The sequence below is a fragment of the Saccopteryx leptura genome, chromosome 3 (assembly GCF_036850995.1).
Source record: "Saccopteryx leptura isolate mSacLep1 chromosome 3, mSacLep1_pri_phased_curated, whole genome shotgun sequence".
NCBI classification, from domain to species: Eukaryota; Metazoa; Chordata; class Mammalia; order Chiroptera; family Emballonuridae; genus Saccopteryx; species Saccopteryx leptura.
Genome location: NC_089505.1, coordinates 7442242 through 7467449, shown reverse-complemented (window position 1 = coordinate 7467449; position 25208 = coordinate 7442242). Strand labels below are relative to the sequence as shown.

Below are 25208 nucleotides of genomic sequence, written 5' to 3'. Positions count from 1 at the left end.
TGACCTGGAAATGCTGAGGTCGCCGGTTCAAAACCCTGGGCTTGCCTGGTCAAGGCACATATGGGAGTTGATGCTTCCAGCTCCTCCCCCCTTTCTCTCTCTCTGTCTCTCCTCTCTCTGTCTCTCCCTCTCCTCTCTAAAATGAATAAATAAAAAATTAAAAAAAAAAAAGAACCCTCGGTTAGTAGGGAACCAGTTGAGCTTCCCTGTTTCAGATTTCAGGAATAGCTAGAATAAGTTTTCAAAGGAACAGATTGCCCTGGCCAGTTGGCTCAGCTCAGCGGTAGAGCATCGACCCAGCATGTGGAACTCCCGGGTTTGATTCCTAGCCAGGGCATACAGGAGAAGCGCCCATCTGCTTTTCCACCCTTCCCCCTCTCCTTTCTCTCTTTCTCTTCCCCTAATGCAGCCGAGGCTCCATTAGAGCAAAGCTGTCCCGAGTACCATGGCATCCACCTCAGGTGCTAGAATGGCTCCAGCCCCAAAGGAGCAACGCCCCAGATGGGCAAGGCATTGCCCCTGGTGGATCTAATGCCGGGTGGATCCCAGTCAGGCACATGCGGGAATCTGACTGCCTCCCTGCTTCTAACTTCAGGGAAAAAAATTAAAAAATAAATAAAATAAATAAAGATAAAATAAAATTAACTGATTGATATTCAACAATCCTAAGACAGGTCTCCAGTGCCTGAACTTGGGGCCCAGAAATATTCTGCTGGATTTCCTACTGTGTTGGAGAAGCACCAGGGTAGCTTCCATGGCCCTGGATGGAGAAAACAAGAGGTTTGTGGTTTTCAAGGTGAACCAACATCTTAAAATTTGTTTTACTTAATGATACAGGAAGAGATGAGCTTGCAGTGCTTGAGGATTACAAATTCTTTTTAAGTTTCAGAAGGGAAAACATTTCCCTAAATTTATTAGCAGAAGACCAGGTTTCCAGAGTGCCAGTATGGCGCATGGCCTGTTCTGCACGTCCAGAGGCTTGCAGAACCCAAGGGGCAATGCCCCAGACACCAAGGAAGCCGCAGGTGTCCTCGCACTTCAGAAAAGGGGCCAAGGGGCCTGCATTCAAGGACGGGTTCCAGGACACTGGGCTCACTTTCCAAGTCTGGCAACAGCAATGAAAGGGACACAGAGAGCTCCTGATCACCACCTTGAGGCCAAGTTTTCCTGTAACCACAAAGCAGAGAGGCCCCAAGGCCTCAGCTGAGATTCACAGAGCTAGTGACACAGCTGGAACTGGGTTCTGAGGCTCAGTGAGGTCACCTTGGTGAGGGCTAGTGCAGGCCAGGACTTCAGCTGGAGAAAAGACAGGGAAGGGACTCAAATTCTGGCTCGAATGGCAGCAGGGGGGCCCATGTCAGGAGCAGTGCAGTGAAGTGAAGGGCTGGCACCGAGGGCCTAGGGGGTGGGCCTGCTGCCCTGAGAGTGTGGGAAGTAGAGAGGCAGCACTGAGGGCAGCGGCTCCCTCTCGGCTCACTGCCCACACAGGTCTGCTGCTCTGGGCCCATCCTCACCCACAGAATGGGACAGTGATGGAGGCACTTTGGAGCTACTACAAGGACAGTTAGCTCAGTTTCCCAGTAACAGCCTGAAGAATGGGTCTTCTTTCAGGGCCCAGCATGTACCCCTCCCTCAGAAGACACTGGTCCTCTTGGAGGAAACATGAACATTAAGGCCAGAGAGGAACCACCTGTTACTCTCATTTGTGCATTCATTTGTTTCACAAACATTTATTAAAGCGCCCACAGTGTACCAGGCCCTGGGGTGACAGGGAACACACAGCCCCTGCTCTCAAGGAGCTCACCGTCTGGGGAGGGGCATATGTGTGACCAGGTAAGTCACGATGCACATGGTCGTGCTGTGGGAGGTGTACACAACGTGCTGTGGGGTGTAGGACACAGAAGAGCGAGCAGGGTGGGGTTGGGGCGGGCTTCACGGTCAGTCAATAAATAGACTTGCCCACATGGGCATTCACTGAACGAGCTGCATCAACCCACTGATGCTGGGCTTGCCAGGAAGGCCTGTCTGCTTCCTAGGGCCCCTTCCCTACCCCTCTCCTGGAGACCCGTGTGCCCAACTGCAGTGATAGAGGGCACCCCTCTGCTCCAGAAACAGATGAAAGAGACCCCACTGCAGGGGTCACCCACGGAGCTGAGACAGAGCTCTTGTCTACACCTGACCCCAGGGCTGCTACACCCCCAGCAGCCTCTCTCCCCACTGCTCAGGAAACGCCAGGCCCCGTCTTTTGCCTTTCTACCTTCTCACATAGGCAGGGCACCAGCCCTCTCAGATGCCAACCCCAGGTGGACACCCCTCAGACCAGCTGCAACTCACAGCTGGCTCACCAGCTCGATGAGCTGCTGAACGTTCTTGTTGGGGTTGGACAGGCCGTTCCTGATGTTCTCCAGCAGGCACCTCTTCAACTCAAAAATGGCATCACTGTACCCCAAGCTCACGGCAGCCATGGGAGGCACTCCACTCCAAAGGCCAGGGATGTGCCATACGTGCTGCTTCTCTGGGTCACAAAAGGCCAGGTATGCTAGCGTCCGGAGGCCCTCTCCCTGTTTGTCCACCTGGGCGGCAGCTCTGCTCACATCAGCAGGGTGCTCCAGCAGCGGCTTCCTCTCCCGAGGCTTCGGGCCGGGGACAGACATGTCGTGAAGGTTCTGGTACACACACTGGTAGTTAGGCACGTGCCCCATTTTCTCCAGCCTCAGAACAGCATGCACCACAGCAGGTGGAATGTCCCTTGTTTCAGCTAAACTGACCACAACGACGTTGCTCAGCCCCATCATCAGAGTGGCCAGGGAGACCTCCAGCTCAAAGTGCTCCCCAGCCGTGGCCGGGGCACCTCCTATTAAACCCCCTGAGTCTATCACCAGGATGTGGTCACAGCCCAGGTCCTGGCTGAAGGACTCAGCCACCGTAACAAGTTGCATAAAGGCCCCCCGAGGACCACGACCCCTCCCTGTGGCAAACCGAAGCCCGAACATGGTATTGAGGAGAGTGGACTTCCCTGTAGCAGGCACGCCCAACGCCGACACCACCACCAGCCGTGACCTTCTCTCCAGGTGCGCATGTAGCTCCTTCAAGAGCCCGGTGACCCAGCACAGAGGGGTGCTCAGCGTGTTCCCATCAATCAGCTCCAGTGGCAGCCCCTGGACCAGCAGTTCCAAGGCCAAGCCTGGGAAGTGGGCAAAGCGCCTCTGGCCTGCTGGCAGCTTCCCTGCCTCCACAAGGCAGCTCTCTGCCTCATAAAACTGCCCCATCTCCCGCAGGAAGTGCTCCACCCCCAGGGGTTCCGGCCAGAGCGGCTCACGGAGGTCCCCAGCCCCAACCTGCTTCAGTCTCAGGGTCAGAACTGCCTCTGGAGACTGTCTCGGCCTTGGTTGGGCCACCCAGGCCAGCCCCCACTCCATCCACCTCAGGAAATACTGCCTCTCGCCTAAGGAGGGGCAGCTGATGCCCGCGATGAACTCCTGCATGCCCCCTGCAGGGTCGTGGCTGCTCTGCTGTGTGCGAAGTTCCAGCAGCCGGTGGCTCAGCTCTGCCCGGTGCTTGTCCGGAGGGTCCACCGCCCACTGCACCTGGCACAGCTCCTTCTCCACCCGGGCTGCCTTTCTCCACGGCTCCCCCTGCAGTCTCAGCTCATCCGCCGGTAGGCGTCTGAGTCTTTGATGTTCCTGGTGATCCGCTCCATCCGGTCCTTCGCCCGCTGACACTCCTCACAGTCCTCGCCGACCTTCAGCCCCAGCTTGCGGGCTGCGTGGGCCATGTCCTCCACCGACACCCTCCTGCAGGGGGACCGGGCCACGTGCGCCACAATGGAGCGGACCCTGCGCGTGAAACGCACCCCGTCTGTGCTGCTGACCTTCACAAGCACAGGTGAGTGGTCCATTTTCAGCACGGGGATCAGCCTGTTCAGGAACCGCAGGTTGGAGTTGTGTTTCCCACGGTAGGGACTCAGGATGAAGTAGTACTTGGTGGCTGACCCCTTCATAGAGGACAGCAGTTTGTACTCCTTCTTACTGATGTTGTCGGTCAGGATGAACACGGCCGAGGAGACTTCTGTCAAGAGCTTAAACTGCAGCCAGTGAGACCCAATGTCTCCTCTGAGGTTCAGAAAGGCCACGGGCTCAGGGAAGAGGTCCAGGTCCTCCCTGCCACTGGGTAGGAACCAGGAAATCTCCACCAGCCCATCTGCAATCTTCTGAGGGCTGGTGCCCAGGCTCATATCCCGATGCCAGAAGCAGTCTCGCTGCCTGTGGCCCGGGCTGAGCACGGCATTGAGCAGCTGGGACTTGGAGTTGCTGCTGACCTCCATGCGCACGAAGGCGAAGGCGGGCGCCCGGGGCAAGACCACGCTGTCCTCCCTGAGGCTGCCCACGCCCCTTGGGGGCTGTGACCACCATGTCCGCACGATGCCCCGCATGGCCCACAGCAGGAAGGTGTGGGCGTGGTTCTCCGAGTCGGGCAGAATGAGCGGGAGCGCGAACTGGCAGAGAGACAGCCTCAGCATGATTTCTTGCTGCAGGAAACTGTCAGAGGAAAGCAGCAGGGCACAGAGGAGGTCCAAGGGATTCCGGGCGTGTCAGGGGTGGCAGCTCGGAGAAGGAGTAGATGTCCGCGGAGATGTCATCAGCGGTGTCCCAGTAGATGACCTCCTCCTCCATCTGGCTCTCCTCCACAGGCCGGGTGTCTGGGAGCACATCCAGCACCATGGTGGTGTTCCTGGCCTCGGCATTGAGGGCCTGCAGCTTCCGGAGGAAGTTCCAGGGCAAGTCTTTGGGAGCCTGCGGAGCCCAGTTCCTCGTACTGTCACTGCTGATCTGCAGGGCGTCCTGGAGGCCGAGTTTCTGGACCTGGTGTGTCTCTAGCCCCAGAAGCAACAGCATTTCCTGCAGTCAGCTCCTCTCCACTGTAGAGGGAAATGAAGACATAAGTGCTCACCACGCAGGGCAGGGGCCAGGGCAGAAGCAGAGAGGGAACACCAGCATGAGGGTGGGGTGGCCTCCTTCAGAGAGCAGAATGCAGGATCCCTGGGCCACCTGAGACCAAGACACACATAAATCACACCACCCAGGTCTGAACACAGGCAGGCACGTGGACATCAGAGAAGGACAGGACACCAGGGGCCTCAGACAGAAGTCTGCGTATCTGTTTCTCCTGCAGCCTATGGGCTCCAGCACTGAGCCCAAATCAACTGGCTGGAGTGAGTGCACCCCGACGTGTGGGCAGCCCATTCTCCCCCCACCCACTCCCACCCCCACCCCCGCGTGCATCCTGTGCTTCTCCCTGCACTCGGTCTGGCAGTGGGTCCCCTCACACTGTAACCGGTCTGCCACAGGTGACACCATCCCTGATTCACTATGATTTTCTTGTTTCTGTTCTTTCCTCTTTACAAAATAATTAGAGAACATTTAAACAAAACAGGGAATTATTATTAGAGTGCTGCAAACCATAGCTAAACTATTTTGCAAGTCTGAAGCCAATAATACGGCTCTAAATTTTTATTGTATTCTTTGTTAGAGATGATCATAATTCTGTTCTTATTTGTTCTCACCTTACATCACCCATTCTGATCCGGCCTCTTACAAACACTGCATGCTCACAACAGCCATGCCAAGGGTTTCGGCCACTTCCCTGTCTTGGACATGGCCTCTTACCAATTTTCATATTACATGTAACTAGTACACTTTTAATGATAATTAGTCAACAAAATGAACACGATTCCTGCTGCTCTCCTGGATTCTCTCCGCTCCTTTCTCCAAAGAGGAAGCGACCCCTGTGACGCTACCCTAGGTGCTCCTGAAAACTATGGGGGCAGTTTCCACAGAAGCACAGGATGGTTTAGTCCCAGGCCCAGGTAACCAGTAGCAGTCAGAGCACTGGGGCACATCTGTCTCACTTCCCCACAGGGTCCACCAGCTGCCTCCTGTCTGCATGGACTCAGCAGGTTCTCGGGCGTGTGGCTGCAGCACGACCAGGAGCTGGTGAACTTGCTGCAGGAACAGCACTTGTAGGGAGAGACACTGAAGAAGAAACTCTCCATATGTGTTACTCAGGTTTCTCAGTATTGACGAAATGAAACCAGGGATATTTTCTTCTGAGATCAGACGAGATCGGGCGCATTCAGGGTGGTATGGCCGTAGACCAGGGATATTTTCTTATCAGACAGAGAACGACTGTCTCTACAGTATTTCTGAAGCAGCATGGTAGTTAAGTGCCGCAGGGAAAAGCCAGAGCAGAAAGCTTGTTACATACACACTCACTCATGCCCAGTGCATGACTCTCCACAGGCCTGTATATGAAACCAGCACACCGTAAGTGGTTCCCAAACCAGGCTGTGCTTTAGAATCACTTTGAAAAGGACTTGTTAAAAGTAACACCCAGAGATGCCAACTCCGTTACTCTATACTGTAATAGCTTCCAGGGGTTTGCTTTTTCTGGCAATATTATTAATATGTAAGTTGATATAAAGAGTTAGTGGCTCTGGCCAGTTGGCTCAGTGGTCAAGTATCAGCCCGGCATGTGGAAATCCCAGGTTCGATTCCCAATCAGAGCACACAAGAGAGGCGTCCATCTGCTTCTCCACCCCCTCCTTCTCATCTCTCTCTCTCTTCTCCACTCCTCTTACAGACATGGCTAGATTAGAGCAAGTTGGCCCCTCCGCCTCAGGCACTAAAAAATGGCTCCAGTTGCCCCAGATAGGCAGAGCACTGCCCCCTGGGGGGGTCTGCTGGGTGGATCCCTGTCAGGGTGCATGCGGGAGTCTGTCTCTACTTCCTCTCCTCTCACTAAAATTAAAAACAAAAAGTTAGTGGACTAGACATGATTTTGATGCAGCCAGGTGTGGGGACCACCAGCATGGATGCTGTCTTTCTTCAACAGGACAGGAAGTTGTAGCAGCGAGAAGAAACAAGACAGAAAACACATACCTGTTGGAAAGTCACTGTCCTGAGCCTCATTCGGACCATCTACAAAAGCAAAGGAAAACAAGTGTCAATCAAGCCAGATGCCTGGGACTCACACCAGTTTAAGCTGAACTCAGAATCCTCTCTGCTACTTATTGAGACAGAGTACTCCCAATTTTTCAAAATATACAACTACAGTTATTTTTAAATTTTTATTTAATGATTTACTGAGAGAGAGGAAGAGAAAGAGAGACAGAAGCATTGATCAGTTCCTGTATGTGCCCTGACCAAGGATGGAACCTGCAACCCTTGTGCATCGGGACGATGTTCCAACCATGAGCTATCAGCCATGACACACCAATTTGTTTTCACTGTGCCTGTTCCCTCTTTCTTTCCCCACCCCAATCCAACACCAAGCCCTGTGGTCTCCACCTCCATACTGAAGCTCGCAGTCATCTCCTTCCATTTCTCTCCATTCCAGATCTGGAAGAAAAACATACACACGGCCTCAGCAGCAAGTTAGAACTATCATCTATCCCAGCAATTCCACCTTTGGTAGATTCCTCCAAAAGATTGACTACAAGGTCTCAAAGAGATATCTGCACACCCACGTTCACATTGTTATTCACCAAAGCTAAAACACAGAAACAACCTGAATGTCCACCAGCGAACAAATGGACAGATAAAATGTGGTCTGTACGTTTAATGGCATGTTAGTCAGCCTCTAAATGGAACAAGGGTCCACAAAATGCTGCAGCACAGACAAACCCTGTGCTGAGAGAAATAAGCCAGTCACCGGAAGACAAACATGGTATGAGTCCATGTACAGGACTTACCCAGAGAAGTCAAATCATAAACACAGAAAGTATAATGGTGAGTGCCACGGGCTGGGGGAGAGGAGAACGGACGTTATAATTGAATAGGATAAAATTTCTATTGACAAGATGAGTCAAGTTGTGCGACGGACAGTGTTGATGGCTGCACAACAAAGTGAATGTATTTCATCACTAAACTGAATATTTAGAAATGGTTAAGATAGTAAACATTATTTTATGGTATTTTAACAAAAAAGGAAAAAACTCTGGGGAAGAACATTTTATAGTGAGTAATTCTGTGCCATTTAGTAAAGTCACAAAGTTGTGCGGTCCCTACTTCTTACCCATCTAGCTCCACAACATCTCCATCACTGGAAAGTAAACTGTGTTCCCATTAAGCAGCTTGCTTCACCTCTCCTCCCCGCCCATGCAGCAACCTCCATCCCCAGTTCCCAGCAGCTGCCACATTTTACACACCTACCAACCATGCACAAATTTCTCCACATCCTGGCCAACACTTCTCTTGTTTTTTGGTAGTAAGCATTACAAAGGGTGTGAAATAATATCTCATTGAATAAATATTTAATAAAACGTAGCAAAAAGGGCCTGACCAGGCAGTGGTGCAGTGGATAGAGCATCAGACTGGGATGCAGAAGGACCCAGGTTCGAGACCCCAAGGTCACCAGCTTGAGCATGGGCTCATCTGACTTGAGCAAAAAGCTCACCAGCTTGGACCCAAGGTCGATGGCTCGAGCGAGGGGTTACTCAGTCTGCTGAAGGCCCACAGTCAAGGCACATATGAGAAAGCAGTCAATGAACAACTAAGGTGTCACAACAAAAAACTGATGATTGATGCTTCTCATCTCTCTCCGTTCCTGTCTGTCTGTCCCTATCTATCCCTCTCTCTGTCCCTGTAAAAAAAACAACAACCCATAGCAAAAGTGATTAACACAAACTTATTTGTGTATTTTGTGGGGTTATTTTTGTATAACACTATTAATATCCAATAGAACACATTCATTTGGTGAAGCACCAGGTTAATGAAATTCACCTTGAAATTGAATCAATAAGAGAAAGATTTCTGGAGTGTGGCCAAACCTTCAAGCTGAAGTCTAGAGGAGCTGCTACAACCCTACCCTACAATCTCCATAGGAGCAAAAACCGCTTCTGGGGACCATGACCAGAAAGACCAGAAGCCCCAGTCTAATCAGGACAGTTCCACTTTATACCTGTTGTCCCAACAAGACACGCCTTTCCCTCTCAGAAGTGCTTAGAGCTTAGGAACTACTCAGTCACCCTGGACACATCTTGGGTAAGCAGACATAACACGTTCAAACGGAGTGTGTCCAGGTGAGCAGTGCAATCATCACCTGTTTTAAAACTAAATCCCACTTTGAATATTAAGGGAAGTTTAAAAGACACCTAGCCCCTTGGTTGGCAAACTGTGGCTCACGAGCCACATGCGGCTCCTTGGCCCCTTGAGTGTGGCTCTTCCACAAAATACCATGTGCGGATGGTACCTCGATAAGGAATGTACCTACCTATATAGTTTAAGTTTATAAAATTTGGCTCTCAAAAGAAATTTCAATCGTTGTACTGTTGATATTTGGCTCTGTTGACTAATGAGTTTGCCGACCACTGACCTAACCTGACCTGTGGTGAGGCAGTGGATAAAGCGTCAACCTGGAATGCTGAGATCACTGGTTTGAAACCCCTGGCTTGCCTGGTCAAGGCACATATGGGAGTTAATGCTTACTTCCTGACCCCCCCCCCCCAAATGAATAATAAAAAAAGACACCTAGACGGGATATTCTTATAAAAGTAAAATCAAAGCCTTATGTGGATTTACTCTCAAGGTCCATGTTCCCCAGGCCAGGCTGAGGCTGGAATCCAGAACCCCAAGGGGACAGAAGAAAGGTATCTGCTTTGCTGCGAGCCCAAGTCTAACTTTACCTGCAATGGCCACAGCTGCTTGTCTCTCAGATGCTTTTATTTCAGGGGCCACTTCTCCCAAATCTGACTGTCTGTAATAATTTCAGAAGAATGTTACAATTAAAACAATGAAATATGGCTCAGCGGTAGAGCGTCGGCCTGGCGTGCAGGAGTCCTGGGTTCGATTCCCAGCCAGGGCACACAGTAGAAGCGCCCATCTGCTTCTCCACCCCTCCCCCTCTCCTTCCTCTCTGTCTCTCTCTTCCCCTCCCGCAGCCAAGGCTCCATTGGAGCAAAGATGGCCCGGGCACTGAGGATGGCTCTGTGGCCTCTGCCTCAGGTGCTAGAATGGCTCTGGATGCAACAGAGCAACGCCCCTGAGGGGCAGAGCATCGCCCCCTGGTGGGCGTGCCAGGTGGATCCCAGTCAGAGGCATGCGGGAGTCTGTCTGACTGCCTCCCCATTTCCAGCTTCGGAAAAATGAAAAACAAACAAACAAACAAACAAAAAAAAAGCAATGAAATAACACTTTTTTTCCTTTCCAGTTGCCTGCATATCAAAATCTCTTGGATGAGCCTATGAAAACTACCAATCCTGATCACACCCCAGATACTCAAAACAAGAATCTCAGAGGTTCTGAGTCTGGACCAGGACACCACTGCTTCTGAAAGTGCCCTTGGTGGTTCTGATGTGCAGCCACATTGAGAAAGCATCGGTCTAGAAGAACCAGCAATCCCAGACACTACGAGCCAGAGCATAAACACAGCCACTCAGAAAAACATAAAAGTATACATACCCTCTGACCAGTAATTCCACTTCTACCCTAAGGAAATAATTAAAATTAAGATTTAGTTACAAAGATGTTGGTGCGAGTTTTATACAGCATAGCAAAAAACTGGACACTTTTAAAAATCAAATCCAATAACGGGAAATTCAGGTACAGTCTTAGTCTACAACCATTACAGAACAGTCTACGTGGATCTTGCTTTGTAGCCAAAAGCATGCCGATAGGACGTTGAATGGTGTTAGTGGGGAAGTCAGGTTAGAGTGTGCACAGTGTGAGGACGATTTGATAAAACTGACCCTATTTATCTACAGGTCGACTCAGAGGGTGTTCATCAGAAGTAGACAATGTGGGCAGGGAGGTATGGTCCTGAATTCTTCTAAGTACGTTTGATAAGTACGGTCCACTTTAGAATCAACTATTTTTAGGTATGTCATAGGAACGAGTAAATGTGCAAGCTGGTCAGGAGCCAAGGTGCCACCCTGCAGCAAGGACACACAGATAAGGAGTGGAGGAAGCCGGACAAAGCACTCACAGTGCTGCACTGGGACTGGAGGTCCAAGTGTGAACTCGTGATCTCTGCACGCACGCTCATGTCCACGTGTGCATGCGTGTTTGTGTATGCACGCATGGATTTCCAGGCTGCTCCACTGAAAGGGCCGGAGTAGCAACGAGCACACCAAACACCCTTTAATATCACCCCACACTAAAACACACCGGTCTCTGTGGAGAAATGCCTGATGCCAGGCCTGGTCAGGGAAAGAACTAAATGAGGCTAAGCATCTGACTTCAGAAAATACAAACTCCTTAAAAAAGTGCTGGGGCATGTCAGAGCACACAGCAACCAGCCCGAAGGGATTCCCACTGTCATGTTTGGGACACTTTGAGCATGAACATAATTAAATACAACATTTAATTAAAAGCTATTGAAAAACAGGAATGAATGAGTGTATACACCAGGCAGAAGAACAAACGGGGTGGGGGGACAGGGGCAGAGGGCTCTCGCCCTAAGGAGCGCTGCTGTGGGGCTGTGGCCACTGGCAGAGCACTGCATGCCACCACCACCATCAGGAAACGCCCAACAGTCCTGGATAGAAATGCTGACAGGAAACAAGGTCTTCACCAAGTCTTAAAATGTTTCCTCATGGATCGCTTACCATGAGGTTTCAGTAAGGTAGAATAGAACCCAGCAATTACACTTCACTGGGTGCTCAAACCAGTGACAATGGGTGCCCCTACTGTGGTCCCCTATGGAAGGACCCAGCATTACCTGAGCTGAATTCTGGCTAAGAATGTAGAACCTGGATCTAATCGTGTGGACAAATCCAAAATGAAATTTCATGCTAGACGGGGAGAAAACTGTATTTTCCAATAGTATGAAGGTCATAATAGACAACCAAGAAAAAACTGGGCCCTGGCCGGCTGGCTCAGTAGTAGAGCGTCAGCCTGGCGTGCGGGGGACCTGGGTTTGATTCCCGGCCAGGGCACATAGGAGAAGCGCCCATTTGCTTCTCCACACCCCCCTTCTTCCTCTCTGTCTCTCTCTTCCCCTCCCGCAGCCAAGGCTCCGTTGGAGCAAAGATGGCCCGGGCGCTGGGGATGGCTCCTTGGCCTCTGCCCCAGGCGCTAGAGTGGCTCTAGTCGTGGCGGAGCGACGCCCCAGAGGGGCAGAGCATCACCCCCTGGTGGGAAGAGCGTAGCCCCTGGTGGGCGTGCCGGGTGGACCCCGGTCGGGCGCATGCAGGAGTCTGTCTGACTGTCTCTCCCCGTTTCCAGCTTCAGAAAAATACAAAAAAAAAAAAAAAAAAAGAAAAAGAAAAAAAAAAGAAAAAAAAACCTGAAGAACTGTTCCAGATTAAGGATGCTGAAGGGACAAGAAAACAAAACGCAATGCCTAACCCTAGACTGGATCTTGAAGTTAACAGACAAATTATATGGTCTACTGACCAAATTGAAACCTGTGTGTTGTCAGTGTTAAATTTACTGATTTTGACAACTATACTGTGCTTACGCAAAAATATCTCTATTCTTAGGAAAGAGACACTGAAGGATTCTTAGGAAAGAGACGCTTAAGAAAAATTTACATCCATTTGTATTTATATGTGCGCGCGTGTGTGTACACAGACAGACAGACAGCAAGAGAGAGAGATAAATGAGAACAGTAAAAAATGTCAAGAATAAGACACTCTGGGTAAGGGGAATTTTTATACTTGTCATTTATCTCTAAGCAGAAAATATCTCTAAATAAAAAGTTTAAAACATTAATAGTGGTTAGTTTATTTCTGTGTAGTGTATCAGTTTATGTGGTCTTATTTTAATTCGTTTAAATAAAAGCATGTTCTTATTTAATAAAACCACAAGGCCTGTGAAATGATGCTATGAGTGGGGGGTCGGGGCCAAGATACAACACGCATGCCCACCGGAGACCTCATGACCTGGTGCCCCTGGGAACCAGTGCCCCCTCGGAGAATAGCAATGCAGCTCCACCTAATTCACCAGCAAAACAGACGCTTAGTGTTCATCCAGTCCAGGCTCCCAGAGGAAGTTTCAGGACCTATGCTTGTTATTCCAGCATGTTCCTGGGGTCTCACCCTCTGCCCTCTCTGAGAAGAGTGACAGTAACCACAGCAGGCACTGTGCTCATGGCTGCTTCAGCCCTTCACAGCCAGAGCACCGAGTAACTGAATTCACCTGAACCCACTGCAGATAAAAATGGGAGTTGACATAGTCTTCTCTTCACTCTCCGCAGAGAACATATACAGGTACTACTTTTGTAACAAGGATAAAAAGCAACCTTACCAAAAGAAAACAACTGAACCAGTTAAATATAGTTCCCCAAAGAGAAAGAAGCTGGCCTGGCGGCCCCAGGTCCACAGGGGACAGAGGACATTCACACCCCAAGGCAGGATACTTTCCAGCTACCTCCCAGAGCTCCCAGGACTGAGTTGAACTTCAACCCTCTCTTTCCCACACAAGAAAGCAGGGGAACAAGTGACATTATCACAGGGATAACTCCGAGTTTGTGCCAATCTATAAGAATAAACATAGGCCCTGGCTGGTTGGCTCAGTGGTAGAGCGTCAGCCTGGCGTGCAGGAGTCCCGGGTTCGATTCCCGGCCAGGGCACACAGGAGAAGCTCCCATTTGCTTCTCCACCCTTCCCCTCTCCTTCCTCTCTGTCTCTCTCTTCCCCTCCCGCAGCCAAGGCTCCATTGGAGCAAAGTTGGCCCGGGCGCTGAGGATGGCTCTGTGGCCTCTGCCTCAGGAGCTAGAATGGCTCTGGTTGTGGCAGAGCGACGCCCCAGATGAGTAGAGCATCGCCCCCTGGTGAGCACGCCGGGTGGATCCCAGACAGGCGCATGCGGGAGTCTGTATGACTGCCTCCCCATTTCCAACTTCAGAAAAAATACAAAAAAAGAATAAACATAAAATTCTGCACTTCACTCTTGTGGACACTCACACCTGACGGAGTCCCTGTGCTGGATCTGGGAGGACCGTCACTACAGGAGAGCACAGCAACAAAACCTCAGCTCTGTCCACTGCTTTTATCAAATAACTCTGCTTTTAAATCACAAGGTTGAAACCACAACCTCCACTGGGATACTTGGAGACTGGGGTCTTCAGGGGGATTGTTAGTGTCAAATGAGGTCATAAGGGGGCCATGATCTGATGGGATTGGTATTCTATCAGAGGAGGAGCAATCCTGGGGGTTCTTCTCTGCCTGCAGACTCAGAAGAAGGTATGCACCTACAAACCAGGAACAGGGCCTCAGGAGAAGCTGAATTGACCTGCACCGTAATCTGGGACTTCTAGGCTCCAGAACCGAGAAATAAACGTCTGTTGTTAAGTTCCCCAGTCGGGGTACACTGTTGGTTACAGCGACCTGAGTTGACCGATGAACACTCCAAACTACCCCGCAAGTGGAAATATAAGAAACCACATGACACACAGTGACATAGAACCCTTCATGGCAAGTTTCAAATATCGAACAGCGAAATAAAAAGCTCACAGGAACAGGAACACAGAGAACACACAAACAAACCCACCCGAAACAGAGAGCCTAATAACCAGAACAGTGCCACAATACATTTGTCCAATGAGCACACACCCTGGGAACAGGGGTGAGCTTAGCACCCAGGAAGTCATAGGCACAGGAAGGCTTCTGAGCCAAACAAAAGACTGCCGAGGACACCTGCAGCACTTCAAGGGCACACTCACACTGGAATCAAAAGTAACATTGACCAATATAATAGTAGGTGAATGGGCAGACCAATGAAAGCAAATGGCAAAACTATTAACTTATATGTATGCATATACATGTAAAAGCAAACACAGAAATAAAGAAAGATAACTGTAAACCAGAAATCAAAAACAAAGAAGAGCTATAAATAAATTAGGAAAAAATTAAAATAGTAAAAGAATGAGATGATTCATTGCTGTACATGAATAAGAAAAATAGGGAAGTAAATAAGCAAGGTAAATAATTAATTAAACCTACTCAAAGAATTGACAACTCAGTATTTGAAGAACACAGTGGAGAAATGAAGACATGCACCAAGGTATGTATGTACCAGCCAAATCTGAGAACATATATCCAAACTAAAAGTGACACAGAAGAAAGTGACAAAACTAACAAAATCTCTCAACTCCATCACTGAGTGCATCGCCCAATGGAAAAGGAGAACAGAATGAAGCAAAACATTACTTCCCTTCCATTAAACATTACCTCCATGTCTGTAATACAGCAGCTAAGTAAAGTAAATATATCATACCTTTGAATCTTCATTGGCCTCTCCTTCCTGCCTCCGATGAGGAAACAAAGGCAGTGTTTCTCCTCAGCACCATCTTCTTCTGAGCAAAGAACATGGGATCATCAACATACTGAATTGTCATGTAATAAAATCATTTTCAGACATTGATCCTGTAGGAAACCTTAACTGCTTATGGTCGTAATCACACTGGGGAAACTTTTGAAAATAGGTAAACAGGAAAAAACCCACAGTGGACATAGAAATACACAATGCCTTATCCCCACAGACAGCATCAGAGATACCATTTCATAATCCCGCGGAACAAGCAGCTGAGAACAGCCTCCCCCGGGGGCCACCTCATTTCAATATTCTATGAGACTCCGGCCTAAGAGACACCCCCATGGCCCAGCCCCTTAAGAATCCTCCTCACAGGAGGATTCACTGCTCCCCTCCGGGAACACTAACAGACTGCGTGGGTGCCTCTCCTCTCCTCCCTCCCCATCCTCCCCTCCGCACCCTCCCCCTTCCCATAAGACCAGCACCCGGTGCCGCAGCGGGCACCACGCTCCGGGCTCCCCCCTGAACCCATCTCCCAGCCCCCTTTCCTGCGAGTCCCCTACTCGGCCACCGCGACCCCCACAGACTCCCGGGACCTCCCCCGACCTAAACCCTGCCTCACTTCTCTCCCCCCACAGGGACGCCCTGGACACCACCCAGAGTCACCGCAAAGTTACCGGGAGGGGTCTACAACGCCAGCCAGAACGTGGGCCCCAGTCGGGAGGGAACGTGGGCCCCCCTAGGCTGACGACTGAAGACTCCCCGAAAGGGCACCATTCCCCACAAACGAAAGTGAACGACCTCCCTGAAGACTCCATAGCTTCATAACGAAAGGTAAGAGCCCCCATTTACATGTAAAGTTTTTTCAGAGTCTAACACCCTCTCATCCTCAGAGAGCTATGTCACGCAACTTAGACTAAGAACCTGTTCTAAGAACACCAACAGGCGCCTCCTGCGACATGACAAATCTGTCTTCATGTGCACACTGTGCGCCCTCACAGACACGGGGCCAGCGGAAAGCGTCCACCCGGTGGGCTCCAACCAAACACAGACCACAGCCTGACCTATGGTGGCGCAGTGGATAAAGTGTCAACCTGGAAACGCTGAGGTTGCTGGTTCAAAACCCTGGGCTTGCCTGGTCAAGGCACATATGGGAGTTGATGCTTCCTGCTCCTCCCCCCTTCTCTCTCTCTCTCTCTCTCTCTCTATCTCCCCTCTCTCTATAATGAATAATTAAAATCTTAAAAACAAACAAACACAGACCACAGCTGACAGAAAACCTCGGAACACAGAAGGGAAAAATCACAGAAAGTAAATGGCACGATGCTTCTCTCCCCTCACAGCCTTCTCATCCTAATCCATGGCACGTTTTTTATTACAAAAGTAACCTAACTTTGCCACTGAAGGATTCCCTGTTTCTACATTCAAAGCTCACTGAGGGGAGAAATTCTATTTCTTCCATCACAACGACCATGAGACATGAAATAAATTTTCTTTCACAGAAAATGCACGAGCAGGCTCTTCCCTGAACACTTCTTTCTAACATACCGAGCAGCCGCTACCCATTGCAGAAAGTCTGCCTTAAGAAACCCTCAGCTCCGTCTCCAATCCCTATTCCCTCTCCTTCACTCTTACTTACCTGAAACCACCTTCACCTCCCTTTACTCCACTCTCTCTCCTCCCGGCACCTACGACAATGAGTCTCCAGGGCAAAGCAGACCCATTGTGAGCGGCATCGCCGCCACTTTGACCTCTTCACAACCCACCATCTACCCACAAGAATACACTCATTTCAGAAGCCGATCAACAACTGCTGGTTGACACAGTCACAGCAAAAGGAGAGGCGCAATGATACTTCCCCCTTTAACTTCTTGAATTAATTTGGCCTTTTATTCTCCCCCTTTTTCTCTGGGGTGTGTGTGTGCTATCATTTATGGCACAGGGAGAATAGCACGGTACTTTCCCTGCAGATTTGCAGAAATTTCTCTGGAAGTGAGATAGAGGGTGTAAATTCCACAGAAAAGCCTATAAGCATCTTTTCCTAGGCCCATAGACCTAGGAGGCTGGCTATGATATCCCCCAAAAGGGGCTAGATCTATGGAATAACTCCCTCCTAAAATCCTATTAGAAAAATCTAGATTATGACTTATGAATAGGTAGAATTCAGAGACTAAACACAAAAGCACCTTTTAGCCTAAACCCAATCCATTACTTAACCCCCAGTCCATTACTCATTATAAAAATAGAAAAAATTTCCTCTCACATAGCTTCTTACATACCTAGCCTTCAGATATGGAATGTTCTGGGAGTAATAGTTGGAATTACTAATAGATGAAAAATAGTAGACAAACATAGCTTTTACTAGACAATAGGTAGCTAAGTAAAATAGAATCAACAGAGTCTTTTTAGAAGTTTGTGCCAATATTGTGGTTCCTGCTGCTCAAGTTATTGTATAACTGTACTTAATGACTTACCACCTGATTCACAGCTTAAAAAAATATACTAACCTTTTCCTGAAATTTTTACTCATATTAAAGCAAAAATAACTGTTTATCAATATATTCCACATACCATGTAATTATAACTTAGTGTATAAAAATAAAGCTATACTAGCCCGTGGCAGAGATGCCTGGCAGTGAATGCTAAAGAATTCGGCTCTCTCACTCGTTTCTTGCTGGCTGATGCTGTCTCTTCCTGCGGGGACCCCTCGATCCACCCTGGGGCAGGACCCCAGTACACTCAGAGGAAAGCTATGGGACAGTCGGGTGAGCTGAGACCCAATGACCCCTCCACTTATCCATGACCCTAACCCTCTCCCTTCCTTAATACTAATACACCCCAGCCCCCTGCTCAAATGGCCTCAGCTTCCCCATGGGCTACTTTGTTCCCCTCCCTCTACCAGGAACCCAAATCACTAGACACAGCAATAACCGACTTCTCTGGATTTTAGAAAGCTTCCACTGTGCTAGGTCACTGCAACCCTATGTCCGAGCCCTCTCAGGACAGATTTGTAGGTCACTTCACTGCTCCTCTGTCAGACCTCCCATCGCGGGGCTCCTCTTCTCCTCAGAGCCTCAGGGACCCAGTCTGGGGGGCACCCTTCCTTCCCTCTGTGTTCAGTCGTAGAAAGGATGAACGCTGACTCCATCTCCCTTGGATTCACACTACTAAACCTCTCCCTCACAAACTCAACAGCACTGTCACACTCCACACACCCGGGACACACGGGAAAGGACAGGTAATCTGGATAACATTTCCTGACACCACAGGCGGACAGTTTTGGTTTCTTTTCCACGGATGCAACCAAGTTGTTCACTGGCCATGGAGTGTCGGCAGAGGCCACCCGACACTGCTTGGCGGATCACACCCACCCATAAAGACTCGCTAAAGTCGGTGGGCCCTGCTTTCCCACGGACTCTTCCACTGCCCTTGCAATGGACCCTTTCAGTTCACTTTCAACTGTGGACCAACCTCCCGGCTGCAGGGTAACCCTGTGATCGCTGACCCTCCCTCCTTCAATAAGTGAGACAAAACCCCCTCTGTTTCGTCTTCACTTTTCTGCGCTGATGCCTGTCTATCCTATTTAACAATAGCACACCTTTGAAACGTAAGGGTAATTTTTTCCTGCAGTCCTCAGAGCAAGCATATCAGCAGAGCAGAAGCCAACCACCCACACTGTTGTTATTGTCACGGTCATTGTTAACTATCTTATTCCTGACCACGTAAAAGAAATTTCAGTATATACATTTTTACTTTTTTTTTTTTTTAAATAAATTTTTATTTTAATGGGGTGACATCAATAAATCAGGGTACATACATTCAAAGAAAACATTTCCAGGTTATCTTGTCATTTAGTTCTGTTGCATACCCATCACCCGAAGAGAGATCATCCTCCGCCACCCTCCATCCAGTTCTCTCTGTACCCCTCCCCCTCCCCCTCCCCCTCTCCCTCCCTCCCTCCCCCCACCCCCCATAGCCACCACACTCCTGTCCATGCCTCTTAGTTTCGCTTTTACGTCCCACCAACGTATGGAATCCTGCAGTTCCCGCCCTTTTCTGATTCGCTTATTTCACCCCGCACAATGCTACCAAGACTCCACCATTCCTCTATAAGTGATCCAATGTCACCATTTCTCCTAGCTGAATAATATACCATGGTGTATATGTGCCCCATCTTCTTCATCCAGTCCTCTATTTTTTTTACAGTGATTAAAAGCCTTTAAGCAAACTCTTGGCCAATACAGCAAGAATCCCTAAAAGAGTAGTGTCCTTAACATGTTCCCCAAGTCCAAGTTGGCCCCATCACCATGCCAAATCCCTGAAAAATGCAACCCAACCACAGTTCAGTCTGTTAGGAGCTGTCACAGGGAGCAGGAGTCCAGGAAAGTTCCCCACAGGAAAAGTCCGCATGGCACTGGGATTGTTGTCACCATTCTATACTTTGCAGCTCATGTCCAAGTCCCAATGACCGCTGCTTCTAGCTGGTAATGATTCAGGTAGACTGGAAAAAGCCATTTGCAGCATGCATGGATATGAAGCTTCTGTTCTCCTCTGCCTGAAAAGTTGAGACCAGGTTGCTTTTCCCTGGAGCTCTGTGACTGTAGCCTGGTAAAGAGAACCTTGGGATACACTAAGCTGGGTGGCAAAGGTAAATTCATAATACAAGTTGGCAAAAGGAGGAAAGAGAGCTCTAAATTAGGAGTAGGTCCCAGCCTGAAATATGAGTGGGGCATTGAGGTAGGAGGGATAAAGGAAACACTATATATTAAGCAAAGCAGCAGAAAATAGGACTATCAACACCCACAACAGAGATCTTTGAGGGAAGAATAAAAAACCTGACTATTCAGGCAAAACATAGTTAAGTGGCCCTTGTGCGAATGAGATCAGTTTACCTGCTTCTTGGAAGAAATACCCTAGGCTCGTCCACAGTGTCGTAGATGGGGCCGACGGCCCTGGGCACCTTCAGCCTTCAGTGGCAAACCCCAGCTTTCTGGGCAAGGTTAGGTCATAGGTGGCTGGAGCAGGACTGGAAGAGACTGAACCCTCCCCTAGAGGAGCGAGGGGGAAGCCCACCTTCCAGTGTCCCTGTTTCCTCGCAGCAGAGGCGTGTAAGCCTGGCAGGCTTTAGCTCAATGACCTTCCTTTCCACTATTGAAGCAGGACCCAGATGGCATCCTATGAGACCCCTTTGGGGTGTTGGAGCCTTTAAGGGTGTATCCTAAAAGCTGGTAGTCCCCCTGATCTCTATTGGGCTTTTTCTGCCTCTAGGTATCTTAAAAGCCATTCTCAGAAGATCTCGCTGAGGGGTTTGAGGATCCCCATCCGCCTATATAAATCTTTTCCATATATCTGGAGCTGTTTGGAAAAAAGACAGAACAGTGTTATTAGCTAGATCTAATAAAGAAGGTAGTAGTTTGCAGGCGAAAAAGATTTGGTGTCTCCTGTTCATCAGCATTCAAAAGAAATGTAAATTTTTTTTTTTTAAGTAAAAAGCATGATATGGTAGACCCGTCGGAGTCATTGGCCTGGTGTGCAGGATTCCCGGGTTCGATTCCTGGCCAGAGCACACAGGAGAAGTGCCCATCTACCTCTCCACTCCTCCCTCTCTCCTTCCTCTTCGTTTCTCTCCTCCCGCCCGCAGCCAAGGCTCCACCAGAGCAAATCCACCCTGGGCACTAAGGATGGCCCCACGGCCTCCGCCCCTGTTGCTAGAATGGCTCGGGTTGTAACAGAGCAACATCCCAGATGGGCAGAGCATTCCCCCCGGTAGGCATGCCAGGTGGATCCCAGTCAGGCGCATGCAGGAGTCTGTCCGACTGCCTCCCCATCCCCATCCTCAGAAATATACAAAAAATAAATAAATAAAAGAAAAAATACTAAAAAAAAAAAAAAAAAGGGAGGGGGCCTTCCCTTGTGCTAAAGCTCCAGGGAGCATGGAGTGAGCTTGAGTATGTCCTATGAAACATGGAGCTCTATGTTTACATATAAGTCTTTGAAGAAGGAGGAACTGCTGAAGTAGTTTATCAGCATTTGTCCCTAAGACAGCAGTCTTTGTAGTGGGAACACCATATGTAAATATTTGCTGTCTGTCTATAGATTAAGGGGGGAATATGGCAAATGCTGAAAAGTCATGATCTTTGTGACCCTCCCCTCCCCCAACCCCCTCCCTCTCCTCCCCCCACCCTGTAACCCCAACACTGTTGTTCATGTCTCTGAGTCTCATCTTTATGTCCCACCTATGTATGAAAGCATATAGTTCTTAGTTTTTTCTGATTTACTTCTTTCACTCAGTATAATGTTATCAAGGCCCATCCATGTTGTTGTAAAAGATCCTATGTCATCATTTCTTATGGCTGAGTAGTATTCCATAGTATATATATATACCAAAGCTTTTTAATCCACTCGTCCTCTGATGGACACTTAGGCTGTTTCCAAATCTTTGCTATTGTGAACAATGCTGCCATAAACATGGGGGTGCATTTCTTCTTTTCAAACAGTGCTATGGTGTTCTTGGGGTATATTCCTAACAGTGGTATAGCTGGGTCAAGAGGCAGTTCGATTTTTAATTTCTTGAGGAATCTCCATACTGTTTTCCATAGTGGCTGCACCAGTCTGCATTCCCACCAGCAGTGCAGGAGGGTTCCCTTTTCTCCACATCCTCGCCAGCACTTATTCTGTGTTGTTTTATTGATGAGCGCCATTCTGACTGGTGTGAGGTGATATCTCATTGTGGTTTTAATTTGCATTTCTCTAATCATTAGTGATGTTGAACATTTTTTCATATGCCTATTGGCCATCTGTGTGTCCTCTTTGGAGAAGTGTCTATTCATTTCTTTTGCCCATTTTTGGATTGGATTGTTTGTCTTCCTGGTATTAAGTTTTACAAGTTCTTTATAAATTTTGGTTATTAACCCCTTGTTAGATGCTATGTCAAATATATTCTCCCATTGTGTAGTTTGTCTTTTTATTCTGTTCTTATTGTCTTTAGCTGTGCAGAAGCTTTTTAGTTTGATAAAGTCCCATTTGTTTATCCTGTCTTTTATTTCACTTGCCTGTGGAGACAAATCAGCAAATATATTGCTGCGAGAGATGTCAGAGAGCTTACTGCCTATGTTTTCTTCTAAGATGCTTATGGTTTCACGGCTTACATTCAAGTCTTTTATCCATTTTGAGTTTATTTTTGTGAGTGGTGTAAGTTGGTAGTCTAGTTTCATTTTTTTTGCAGGTAGCTGTCCAGTTTTCCCAACACCATTTGTTGAAGAGGCTGTCTTTACTCCATTGTATTGTCTTACCTCCTTTGTCAAATATCAGTTGTCTATAGAGCTGTGGGTTTATTTCTGAGTTCTCTGTTCTGTTCCATTGATCTATGTGCCTGTTCTTATGCCAGTACCATGCTGTTTTGAGTACAATGGCCTTATAATATAACTTGATATCTGGAAGTGTGATACCTCCCGCTTTTTCCTTCCTTTTCAGGATTGCTGAGGCTATTCGTGTTCTTTTTTGGTTCCATATAAATTTTTGGAATATGTGTTCAATGTCTTTGAAGTAAGTCATTGGTATTTTCATTGGTATTGCATTGAATTTATAAATTGCTTTGGGTAATATAGACATTTTAATGATGTTTATTCTTCCTAACCATGAGCACGGTATATGCCTCCACTTATTCATATCTTCCCTGATTTCTTTTATCAATGTTTTATAATTTTCTGAGTACAAGTCTTTAATCTCCTTAGTTAGATTTATTCCTAGGTACTTTACTTTTTTGGTTGCAATGGTAAAGGGGATTGATTCCCTGATTTCTCTTTCTGACAGTTCATTATTAGTGTATAAAAATGCCTCTGATTTCTGAGTGTTGATTTTATATCCTGCCACCTTGCCAAATTCTTTGATCAGGTGTAGTAGTTTTTTGACTGAGACTTTAGGGTTTTCTATATACAATATCATGTCATCTGCAAATAATGATAGTTTTACTTCTTCTTTTCCAATTTGGATGCCTTTTATTTCTTTTTCTTGTCTGATTGCTGTGGCGAGGACTTCCAGAACTATGTTGAATAAGAGTGGTGAAAGGGGGCACCCCTGCCTTGTTCCTGATCTTAAGGGGATTGCTTTTAATTTTTGCCCATTGAGTATGATGTTGGCTGTGGGTTTGTCATAGATGGCCTTTATCATGTTGAGGTATGTTCCCTGTATTCCCACTTTGCTGAGAGTTTTGATCATGAATGGGTGCTGGACTTTATCAAATGCCTTTTCTGCAGCTATTGAAATTATCATGTGGTTTTTCTCCTTTCTTTTGTTTATGTGATGAATCACATTGATTGATTTGTGAATATTGTACCAGCCTTGCCTCCCAAGAATAAATCCTGCTTGATCATTGTGTATGATTTTTTCCATATATTGCTGGATCCGGTTTGCTAATATTTTGTTGAGGATTTTTGCATCTAAGTTCATCAGGGATATTGGCCTATAATTTTCTTTTTTTGTGTTGTCTTTGCCTGGTTTTGGAATCAGAATTATGCTCGCCTCATAAAAGGAGTTTGGGAGTCTTCTTTCCTCTTGAATTTTTTGAAATAGCTTGAGAAGGATAGGAGTTAGTTCTTTTTTGAATATTTGGTAGAATTCACTTGTGAAGCCATCAGGCCCAGGACTTTTCTTTTTTGGGAGTTTTTTGATAGCTGTTTCAATCTCATTTGTTGTAATTGGTCTGTTTAGGTTTTCTGATTCTTCCAGATTGATTTTTGGAAGATTATATGATTCAAGGAATTTGTCCATTTCATCTAGGTTGTCTAGTTTTTTGGCGTACAGTTCTTCATAGTATTTTCTTACAATATTTTGTATTTCTGTTGTGTCAGTTGTTATTTCTCCACTCTCGTTTCTAATTTTATTTATTTGAGTCCTCTCTCTTTTTTTCTTGGTGAGTCTTGTTAAAGGTTCATCGATCTTGTTTACCTTTTCAAAGAACCAGCTCCTGGTTTCATTGATCCTCTGTATTGTTTCTTTAGCCTCTATGTCATTTATTTCTGCTCTGATCTTTATTATTTCCTTCCTTCTACTAGTTCTGGGCTTTACTTGCTGTTCTTTTTCTAGTTCTTTTAGATGCAGGGTTAAGTTGTTTATTTGAGCTTTTTCTAGCTTCTTGAGGTATGCCTGTAATGCTATAAACTTCCCTCTCAGGACTGCTTTTGCTGTGTCCCATAAATTTTGAGTTGATGTATGCTCATTATCGTTTGTTTCTAGGAATTTTTTAATTTCTTCTTTGATCTCAATGTTAACCCATTCATTGTTTAATAATGTGCTATTTAGTTTCCAAGTGTTTGAATGTTTTTCAATTTTTCTATTGTGGTTGATTTCTAGTTTCATGCCATTGTGATCAGAGAAAGTGCTCGATATGATTTCAATCTTCTTAAATTTGTTGAGCCCGCTTTTGTGCCCTAACATGTGGTCTATTCTAGAGAATGTACCATGAGCGCTTGAAAAGAATGTATATTCTGCTGCTTTAGGATGAAAGGTTCTGAAGATATCTATTAAATCGAGTTGATCTAATATGTCCTTTAAGTCTGCTGTTTCTTTGTTAATTTTCTTTCTTGAGGATCTATCTAATGATGTTAATGGGGTATTGAAATCTCCTACTATTATAGTATTGCTGTTGATCTCGCCCTTTAAGTCTATCAAAGTCTGCTTTATATATTTAGGTGCTCCTATATTAGGTGCATAGATATTTATAATGGTTATATCTTCCTTTTGGATTGCTCCCTTTATCATTATGTAGTGACCTTCTTTATCTCTAACTATGGTCTTTGTTCTAAAGTCTATTTTGTCTGATATAAGTATTGCTACCCCAGCTTTTTTTTCATTTCCATTTGCGTGAAATATTTTTTTCCATCCTTTCATCTTCAGTCTGTGTGCATCTTTTGATTTAAGGTGTGTCTCTTGTAGACAGCCTATGTATGGGTCCTGTTT

The 25208-nt window shown here is 47.3% G+C and overlaps 2 pseudogenes; one reads left to right on the top strand and one right to left on the bottom strand.

Annotated features, from left to right (window-relative positions):
- LOC136398654 (histone-lysine N-methyltransferase PRDM9-like) overlaps positions 1–25208 on the top strand; it is a 416485-nt pseudogene that overhangs the window by 11453 nt on the left and 379824 nt on the right.
- On the bottom strand, positions 1711–10484 carry LOC136398648 (up-regulator of cell proliferation-like; annotated as a pseudogene).